The 8,523-nt window shown below is 43.8% G+C and overlaps 1 protein-coding gene across 1 annotated transcript in view; it reads right to left on the bottom strand.

Moving 5' to 3' along the window:
• Positions 1–742: 742 nt before the first annotated feature.
• DTD1 (D-aminoacyl-tRNA deacylase 1) overlaps positions 743–8,523 on the bottom strand; it is a 109,419-nt gene continuing 101,638 nt past the window's right edge. Inside the window, exon 6 of the mRNA XM_081256839.1 lies at positions 743–1,310. The gene's annotated coding sequence lies outside the window, so the exon portion shown is untranslated. The remainder of the gene's footprint in view (positions 1,311–8,523) is intronic.

The raw sequence follows: 8,523 nt of genomic DNA, 5'->3' as shown, positions 1-8,523 counted from the left end.
CAGGGTCGGGCCTGGTTAGTACTTATATGGGAGACTGCCTGGGAATAGCCAGTGCTGTAGGCTTTAAAAAAAGTTTCAGCATTACCAAAATGCCAAATAAGGACATCTCTTCTATAGTTAGACAAGAAGTATTTCAAGAGAGGATAACTATATAAGCATTAGTATATTATAGATATGTTATATAAATGTATATTATGTATGGCAATAGATATATTACTATTGACATCCCATAAAGTCTAAAAATGATCACTATCGTTGTACCACTAGATCAAAACTAACTGAGAAACTCTTTGCTAGAATGTGGTTCTTTCTTCATGTTGCTGTGGGGACTTGGATACGTGGACAACCATGCAGTTCCTGGAAAAAGGGCAGCTGTGTGGTACGACATGGTGAAGCCTCTCCCCTACGTCCCAAAGGTAGATAAATCAGATGTTGAGCCTCACGCACATGGTATCAGTCATCTGGCCTTTCTGAAACAGGATTCCCTTCCCACATACACTCCCCATTCCTGCTGTCTTGTGTCCAAGGAAAAGGGCATCAGCTATACATCACCACAGACAGGCTCTCACCATAGAACCAGGGGCCTGTGTGCACCACTCAGGGAAGACCTCCTGCTAAGAATTATTTGAAAAGAAGTACATACATACAGAGAAGGGTCAGACACATTGTATCTCTACAGACAAAATCCTTAAAAAGAAACATAGCAGGATTAGCAGGATTTGTTTAAGAATAAAGTAGTCTGTTGAGCTTTGGAGTTTATTTCTGTTTAGAAAAAACAGATAAAATTTACAAGATGCAAAGGTCTCACATAATACATTATCATTGATGACTATTCTCTTTACAACCTAACAGGAGCCCTGGCTTAGCCAGTGATGGGAAAAACACAGACAGCAGGAATGCACTTGGGACCCACCATGGACACGCGGAAATACACCACAGTGTGAAAGGGGGACTCGATGACAAGTGATGTTGGGCCAGCCCGTTCCGAGAGCAAGCTGAGACATCACAGGGACCAACACAGCCGTTCTGAGGGGGACGCTTAGGTGTATCCTTTGCCTGCCCTGTGCATGGGGCACCTTCCCCACACTGGCAGCACCCCCTCCTCTACTAAATCACAGCAGCAACAGAAAACGGTAACACTACTTTGGTGGGTTCATTTTGTTTTGTTTTTGTATTTGCAGGGCTATTCATGTTCCCAGTTTCTTATTTCCATCTTCCTTTTCAGGATTCAGTTCCAAATCCTTAAAGTAGTAGGTGCCTAGCATCTTTCATGAATTTTTCAGGATCCAGTTCTGCCCAGTGATAATGCACTAAAAAGAACAAAGATAAGATACATTACTCAGAAGAGTCCCAAAATTTGCCTTCAATTCATATTAAAATATATGACCAAGCATAACAAAATAGCTTGAGATATCCTTTCAGTTCTTACAATGACAAGAGGATGACAGTGTTTCACTTTACTGTGAAAAATCTGCTGTGTTGTCATGTATAACTCCAAATACCTTCTCACCAAAGAGACGCCGATTTATTAGAACTTCACCTTTAGAGCTCAAAAAGCCACCAACCAAATATCTGGGAATTAAACAACACACTTCTAAATGGACTTTGCATCAAAAAGAAGTCACATGGCAAATTAGAAAATATTTTAAGGTGAATGGAAATTGAAATACAACAACCTAAATTTGTGACATTCGCCTATAGCAGTGCTTAGAGGAAAATTCATAGCTTTAAATGCGTACGTTAGAAAATAAGAAAGCTTTTAAGTCAATAATCTGAGTTTCCACCTTAAGGAATTAAAAGAATAAAAGCAAAGTAAACCCAAAACAAGCAGGAGGAGGGGAATAACAAGAGCAGGAAGTAATGAAGTTTCAAACAGAAAAACAAAAGAGAAAATAAATGAAAAGGTCAATAAAATTGATAAACTTCTTGTCAGACTTACCAAGAAAAAAGAGAAAAAACAAGTTAGGACTATCAGGAATCAAAGAGACAACGTCAATACAGATTTTACACACATTAGAAGAATAAAAAGGGTATACCACAACTTTATGCCCACAAATTAGACATGGATAAGATGGACAAATCCCTTGAAAAAAATACAGAAGTCTCATTTCCACATCCTTTTAACAATGAGGGAGGCAGAGGGGTGGGGAGCCTAAAGAAAGCATAGGGTCAGAGTATAAACTAAATGCTTGTTCTTGGAATATCTTTAATACTGCTCAAAGGAGGGCAGGTTCTTCCGTATAAAATGTCCAAGTGTCCTGAGTTTCCTTTTGCAATTTTGAACCCACAACAAAAGCCAGCTGGTTGTGCCAAGAGTTGTGCGGCAGGCATTTGTCATCCAAGTTTAACTGAATCCCAAACTTCACACAGCAGTTTCTATTCCCTCAGACCTAAACTCTAATTGGATGAACTCCAGTAAACTCAAAAGATTAAAGTCATTTGCATGTGGTGATGCCACATCTGTGAACATGCTTCCAGATGTACTCAACACAGGTCACATTCTCAAGAAAGGGTCACGTTATGAGCAGACGCCTCCATGGAATGACCAGCCTTCCATTCTTGAGCACAGCTTGACACCGAGGCTCACAGGCCCACATGGGAAAGGCTGGTTGGAACTGCATCTTGTCCATGTTCTTCAGGTCTATCTGGACCCACACAAGGAATCAAAATTTCCCCAGGCCTACCCTCGTGCTCTGAACCCTGGCTGCCAAAGTACAACACTACTTCCTAGGAAATACCTGAAAAACCACAAGGGAAATACACAACCTAATTCCTGGAGACCGTAATACTCCCATTTTAAAGTCAAGAAAAGCAACCCACTTGCTCCTATATTTTAATCAAGATGTTAACCCAAACTTAAGAACCTGGAGCCTCTTAATACCTCTTTCCTCACCTGCAGTACTAGTAACCGCAATCCTGAAATGAGTTCCCACATTCCACCTTTGGGGAACTCTATCTTCTTGGCACAGATTAAAACCTTTGCTTTTGAACTTAAAATGAGCTTTGGGATCCTGCTTGAATACATTATTCTTTTACATTTGCACCAGTTAAATACTCTACATGTTTTAATGAACTGTGGTAGTAAACTTATGCTTCAAATGTTTGCTGTGCAGATGGAGATGGTAAGGTTTACTACAAAAGAATGAACGATCGAGAAGATGTCCATGATAGTCTGTTCTATGACAAAAGCAGGTACCTTTATGCAGACAGTATGTCTCTAACTTTGTAAAATTAGAGAGACATAGAATCACCTGCTTAGAGAAAATGTTATAAACGCATTAAGAGGTGTCTAATAGCCTGGCACCACCATTTCATGGCCTTATGAAAGAAGCTGCTGGGGTGGTTCTCTTTCACTGCATTCAACCGTTGGGGGCAGCAGGGAATAGACCAGGATCAGGAGCAAGGGATCCCTCCACAGCTTGCTTAAACATGGAGTCTCTCAAAGATGCTGACTTCCAGCTGATCTGTTTCTGGCTTCAGGCCATTCGAGCAACCAGAAGACGTGAGTGCTAGTCAGGATACGCACACACCACAGACTGGCTCTCCAAACCACGGTCAAAAGAACCCAATCCAAGTTTTATTTATTTATTTACTTCCAGTCACAGCTGGGAATCTAATGTGAGCTCGTTTACACAGAAAAGGCAGGCTGTTCCACGGAAAAACATGAGTTGCTGGGAATTCGATGTCATCAGTGAAGGACTCATGCAGCCCCTGTAGCATGTTAGGAACCCCAGTGAGGCCTCCACTGAACTGTCTGAGCAGACACTCCTCTGGCGCGTGAGTGCTACATGCGGGTCCTGACTTGGCGGTGAGAACATGGGGACAGGGATGCCATTTTTAACTGAGAAAGGAAAGCCTGGTGTGAACTAATAAAGCAAGCAGGAAGAAAACAAAAAAACAAAAAACCAACTGATGTCGCCTGATTGTGGAAGGAACAAACTCTGACAGCAGTTAGTTTTTGTTTTTTGGATTAAATTCTACCCCATGTAGAATTTGTAACGTATATTTGTATATATTTAATGTCTGTCTTACTGAACTGACAGTGGTTCAGATGACAGTCTCAAACTTTACTTTGATCCCTCTAGGCTGGTGCCGCCCAAGCAAATGTCTGCAGTGACTGGCTGTCCTGTATCAGCTCTGTGCCACACAGCAGCCACCAGCCATATGTGGCTACTGAGCACTTGAAATGTGGCTACTGTGACTAAGGAAATTAAACTTTATTTCATTTTAATTAATTTACATGTAAATATCCACATACAGGTAGTGCCTACTCTATTAGCACACTCTAGGTTATCACCAAGCTTAGCTCTGCACTTGAGCAATAAACAGAATCAATTATTATGGCCAGATTCTTGCCAATTTATTTCTAATAAATAAGGCAACTGAGGAGCAAGCCTGGGCATGAGGTAAATCCAACCTCCCTGCCAGTAAAGTGACATAATATGCCTGCTCCGTACCAGCGAGCAAGCAGAACATCCTGTATAACAGAAGCCAGAACAACACTTTCGGTTTGGCAACAGTAATCTCCTCCCAGTAAGATGAGGGAAAACAGGGCAAAAAATAACGCTGGAAGAAATACTGCTTAAAATTCCCCAAATGTATTGAAAGACATACATTTATAGATTCCAGAAGCTCAGAAAACCCAAAGCCATCATCAGAATGAGACTTAGATGTTTAACACAGACGCTGGAGTTATCAGACAAGGAAGAATAACTATGATTAATATGTTAAGGGCTCTACTGGGAAAAGCAGACAAGGGGCGAGAAAAGATGGGTTATGTAAGTGGAGACATGGAAGCCCCAGAAAGAATCAAAAGGAAATGCAGAGTGCTTTTGACAGGCTCATCAGCCAAGGGAGGAATCAGTGGGCCTGAAGACAGGTCACTACAAACTTCCCAAACTGAACTGCAAAGAGAGGAAGGAATGGAAAAAGGAAGAGACCATCCAAGAACTGGGGCAGTTGCAAAAGGGGTAACATACACACACCAGAAGGAGAAGGCAGAGAGAACAGAGAAGTAACAATGGCCAAGAACGGCCCAAACTTAGTGACAGGAGACACTGAATCACAGAGCCTTGAGGCAGAGAACACCAACCAGCAACCACACCTAGGCAAATCCTATGCAAACTGCAAAAAAACAAAGAGAAAGTCTTGAAAGAAGCTGAGGGCGGAGTGGGAGGAGGGGGCACATGGCTGCAGATAACAGAGGACATCTCAGAAGAAACTATGCCAGCAAGGGGAGAGTGGAATAAAATATTTAAAGTGTTCAACAAAAAAAATCACCAAACCAGAATTCTATACCAGCAAAACTATCCCTCAAAAGTGAAAGAGAAACAAAGACTCTCTTTGATCTGCAAGAAATGCTCAAAGAAGTTCTTCAGGCAGAAGGGACACAATACGGCTCCGAAACTTGGACTGACATAATGAAAGGGACAGCATGAGAGATGAAATTAAGGTAAAATAAGATCTGTTCTTTTTCTTATTCTTAGTTCATCTAAAAAGCTACTTATGAAATGATAACAGCAACAATGCATTGGGTTGTGGAGCACATGAAAGTGGCGTGAGTGACACAGGTCACGAGGAACATGAGGGAGGGACTGGGAGATGCTGCCATGAGGCACCTGCACAGGTGAGGAGGCCAGGCTGTTTGCAGGTGGGCTCAGATTTGTTAAAAATGTATACCACAAACTCTGTTATATCCTATAAATGACATAATTGTGAATAACTCATTAACCTCACAATGGAAGGTATCATTTCTCTTTGACTGATATGTCACATAAGATAGATTATTGTTTTCCACTAATTGCATATGCTATCCAGGCATTATTGGGCATCCTAGAATTCCGTAAAAATTTCCCATTATCCCCACATTATTTTTCAAATATTCCAGATCTTAGTAAATATAAACATCATGGATTTTAAAAAGCATAGGCCCATATAACGGTGAATTTGGATTAAATAATATTTTGTCACTGTGTTCTTTGAAAATCTTATTGTACTTCAATATCATGAAGTAACACCATAAGTGTTTTGGGGATTTTAGTACTAGCTTATGCCTATGAAAGAAGGGGAAAAAAATGTATACTGCAAACTCTAGGGCAGCCACTGAGAAAAGGCTGTTTAAAGTTAAAAAAAATAAAAACACTACCTCAGAGGCATAGTGTGTTTTATACCATGAAATGCACAGGGACTTGAAAAGTGGTATGAATGTTGACACAGGGAAGCAAAGTGAAGCTCTGGGAATAAAAGATCCCACCTTCTACAGGGAAAAAAGCAGTGCAAAGTGATGGAATAGCCTTTTACAGAGCACGCGCGCGTGCGCGCACACACACACACACACACCCCTGCTGTAGCTCATCAGGAAGAAATGTGCTTGGCCAGGACACGTCTCACTATACAGACAAAGGTCAAGTTGGAAAAGCAAACAGACGGCAGCTTCCCAAACGCTTTCCTTGCTTGGTTTCGAGGGCTGACATCTGAGGACAGAAACACGGGGTGCTGGCCCGAAGCGCGCCCCTCTCGTGCACACACTCATGACGGCAGTTAAGTCAATACTCAAACGAGTGGATACTGCAGCCTGTGATCACAGGCAGAAACCACACTCTTTTCATGAGAAGTAGCCCTCCTTCTTTTAGCTGTGGGCCAGAATGGGGGGGAAACTGAGCTGCAGCCGCACAGAAAACTGTGAATCCTCTCAGCACGATGAGGAGCCCGAAGGAATGAGACACAGGACAAAGGAGAAGTTAATTTTAGCAGTTTCACGTCCATTTGGTAAAATAAGAAATGTCTGCAATGTGACAGAGAGATGGCGGCGCCCTGGGGAGGTCCTCCGAACCAAGGAGGTTTGAGCTCATTTTCAAAGAAACATACACCCAAGATCATGCAGCTTCTCATTCCATTTTATCTCGCCTCTTTTTTCTCCCTCATGCCTCGGAAACTCAAAGCTGCTCCCCTTAGGGCCTGTGAGGCTCCCCAGGGCTCTTTCTGTTTTTAAAGAAAAGTAAATGAAACCTGCAGCAAATGAAAACGGCAGCTCCCCTCACTGGGGGAGCGGGGGGTGGGGGGGCTGCTGTTTTTCAGTGGAACAGGGCCAATGCCAAGGTTACCTTCTGTCTGTCACCACGTAATTCAGCTCTTACAGACATCTGAATACTGGGTGGTGGTTTTGGGGGTTGAATGGGATGACAAAGTCCAGCAGAAGGGGCAACAAAAGTCCACGGGCAGCAAAACCCCCAATATATCCGTGGAGTATCAGCTGCCGCTTAGCCTAACCCCTTTAAGGTCTGCAAATCCAGGAGCGTGGCTAAAACCAGGTGCTCTGCTGGGCATGGTGGCTCGTGCCTGCCTGCATCTCCCCACATCGCTGAAGGGATGAGCTTCACTCACTAAGTTCACAGAAGAAAAACCAAGGAAGCAGAAATTACATAACTTACTCACTGTCACACAGAAATTGGTAGGATGCTAATAAGCACCTGACGAGGTTCTGAATCCCTGCTGGACCCACTTTATTAATTAGCATAATTAGAAAACTAACCTAAAGAGCCGCCCTGTGCACTGTCTTTATGTGGCACGTTTCACCCCCAGATTTCGGATTTCTGGATGGACCGTAAATCAGAAGCACTGGCGGTATTTCTGACAACAAAACTGACCATTGTCAATGATGTGCAAATCCCCATCATCTTGGAGGGGAAGTTCTACGTAACATAAATGCCACATAAAAGGTTACTGTGTTTTCATGAATATTTAACATTATTTATACACCAAATTCCACATTCAGAAGACTCTCCCTAACTTATAACAACTGTTTCAGTTCACGAATAAAAACCAACGGCGTGAGGCCACAGCATCAAGATCCAGAACAAGGTGGGGCTTGTGAACAAGGTGGGGCGACAAATGAGGCCGAGTGTGAAGGGCTCCCCTGTGACTCCGGCTTCACGCTCGCCTGGGTGTGTGACACGCGTGAGCCCAGACCCGTGAGCACGGTTGTCACCTCCCCGGAGTTACACTTGGACAGAACATGGTGACTGGGGAAAGTCAACAGGGCCTTACAGGACTGACAATCCCCCACAGCCCCCCATAAAACTATGATTCAGCAACCCCTCCTTTCCAAGTTCTCCACCCTGCCCGTCTGCTCTACTAACGTCTGCCGGCTGGTCCGCTGTGGGCTCGGCAATCTCTCTCAGCACCGGCAGCAGACATCCTGGGGCCACTCCGCAGGAGACTCCTGGTCCCCACCCCCTTCAGAAGGCACAAGCCATCTCACGAGTGTTCCCTCTCACCATGTGGCATCTCCAGGGCGAACCCAAGGCCGACTTGATTTGAACCACAGTCCACAAGCCGAAGGCTCCAGACTGCACGCCCGGCCTGGCTCCTTCGGTTTCTGCAACTGCCCTGTCACTGGCCTGTCGCCTCCAGCCTGCTGCCCACGTCTGCTGGGGTCACCTTTCGAAACTCGGGATCTGACTGTGTCACTTGTGCACTTGACAGCTTTCAAAAGGTTCCCCATGATCCCAGGACAAAACCCAC

The sequence above is a fragment of the Mesoplodon bidens genome (genome assembly GCF_964165515.1).
Source record: "Mesoplodon bidens genome assembly, chromosome: 15".
Classification (NCBI taxonomy): Eukaryota; Metazoa; Chordata; class Mammalia; order Artiodactyla; family Ziphiidae; genus Mesoplodon; species Mesoplodon bidens.
The sequence above is the reverse complement of the archived record's forward strand: the minus strand, read 5'-3'. Positions and strand labels throughout refer to the sequence as shown.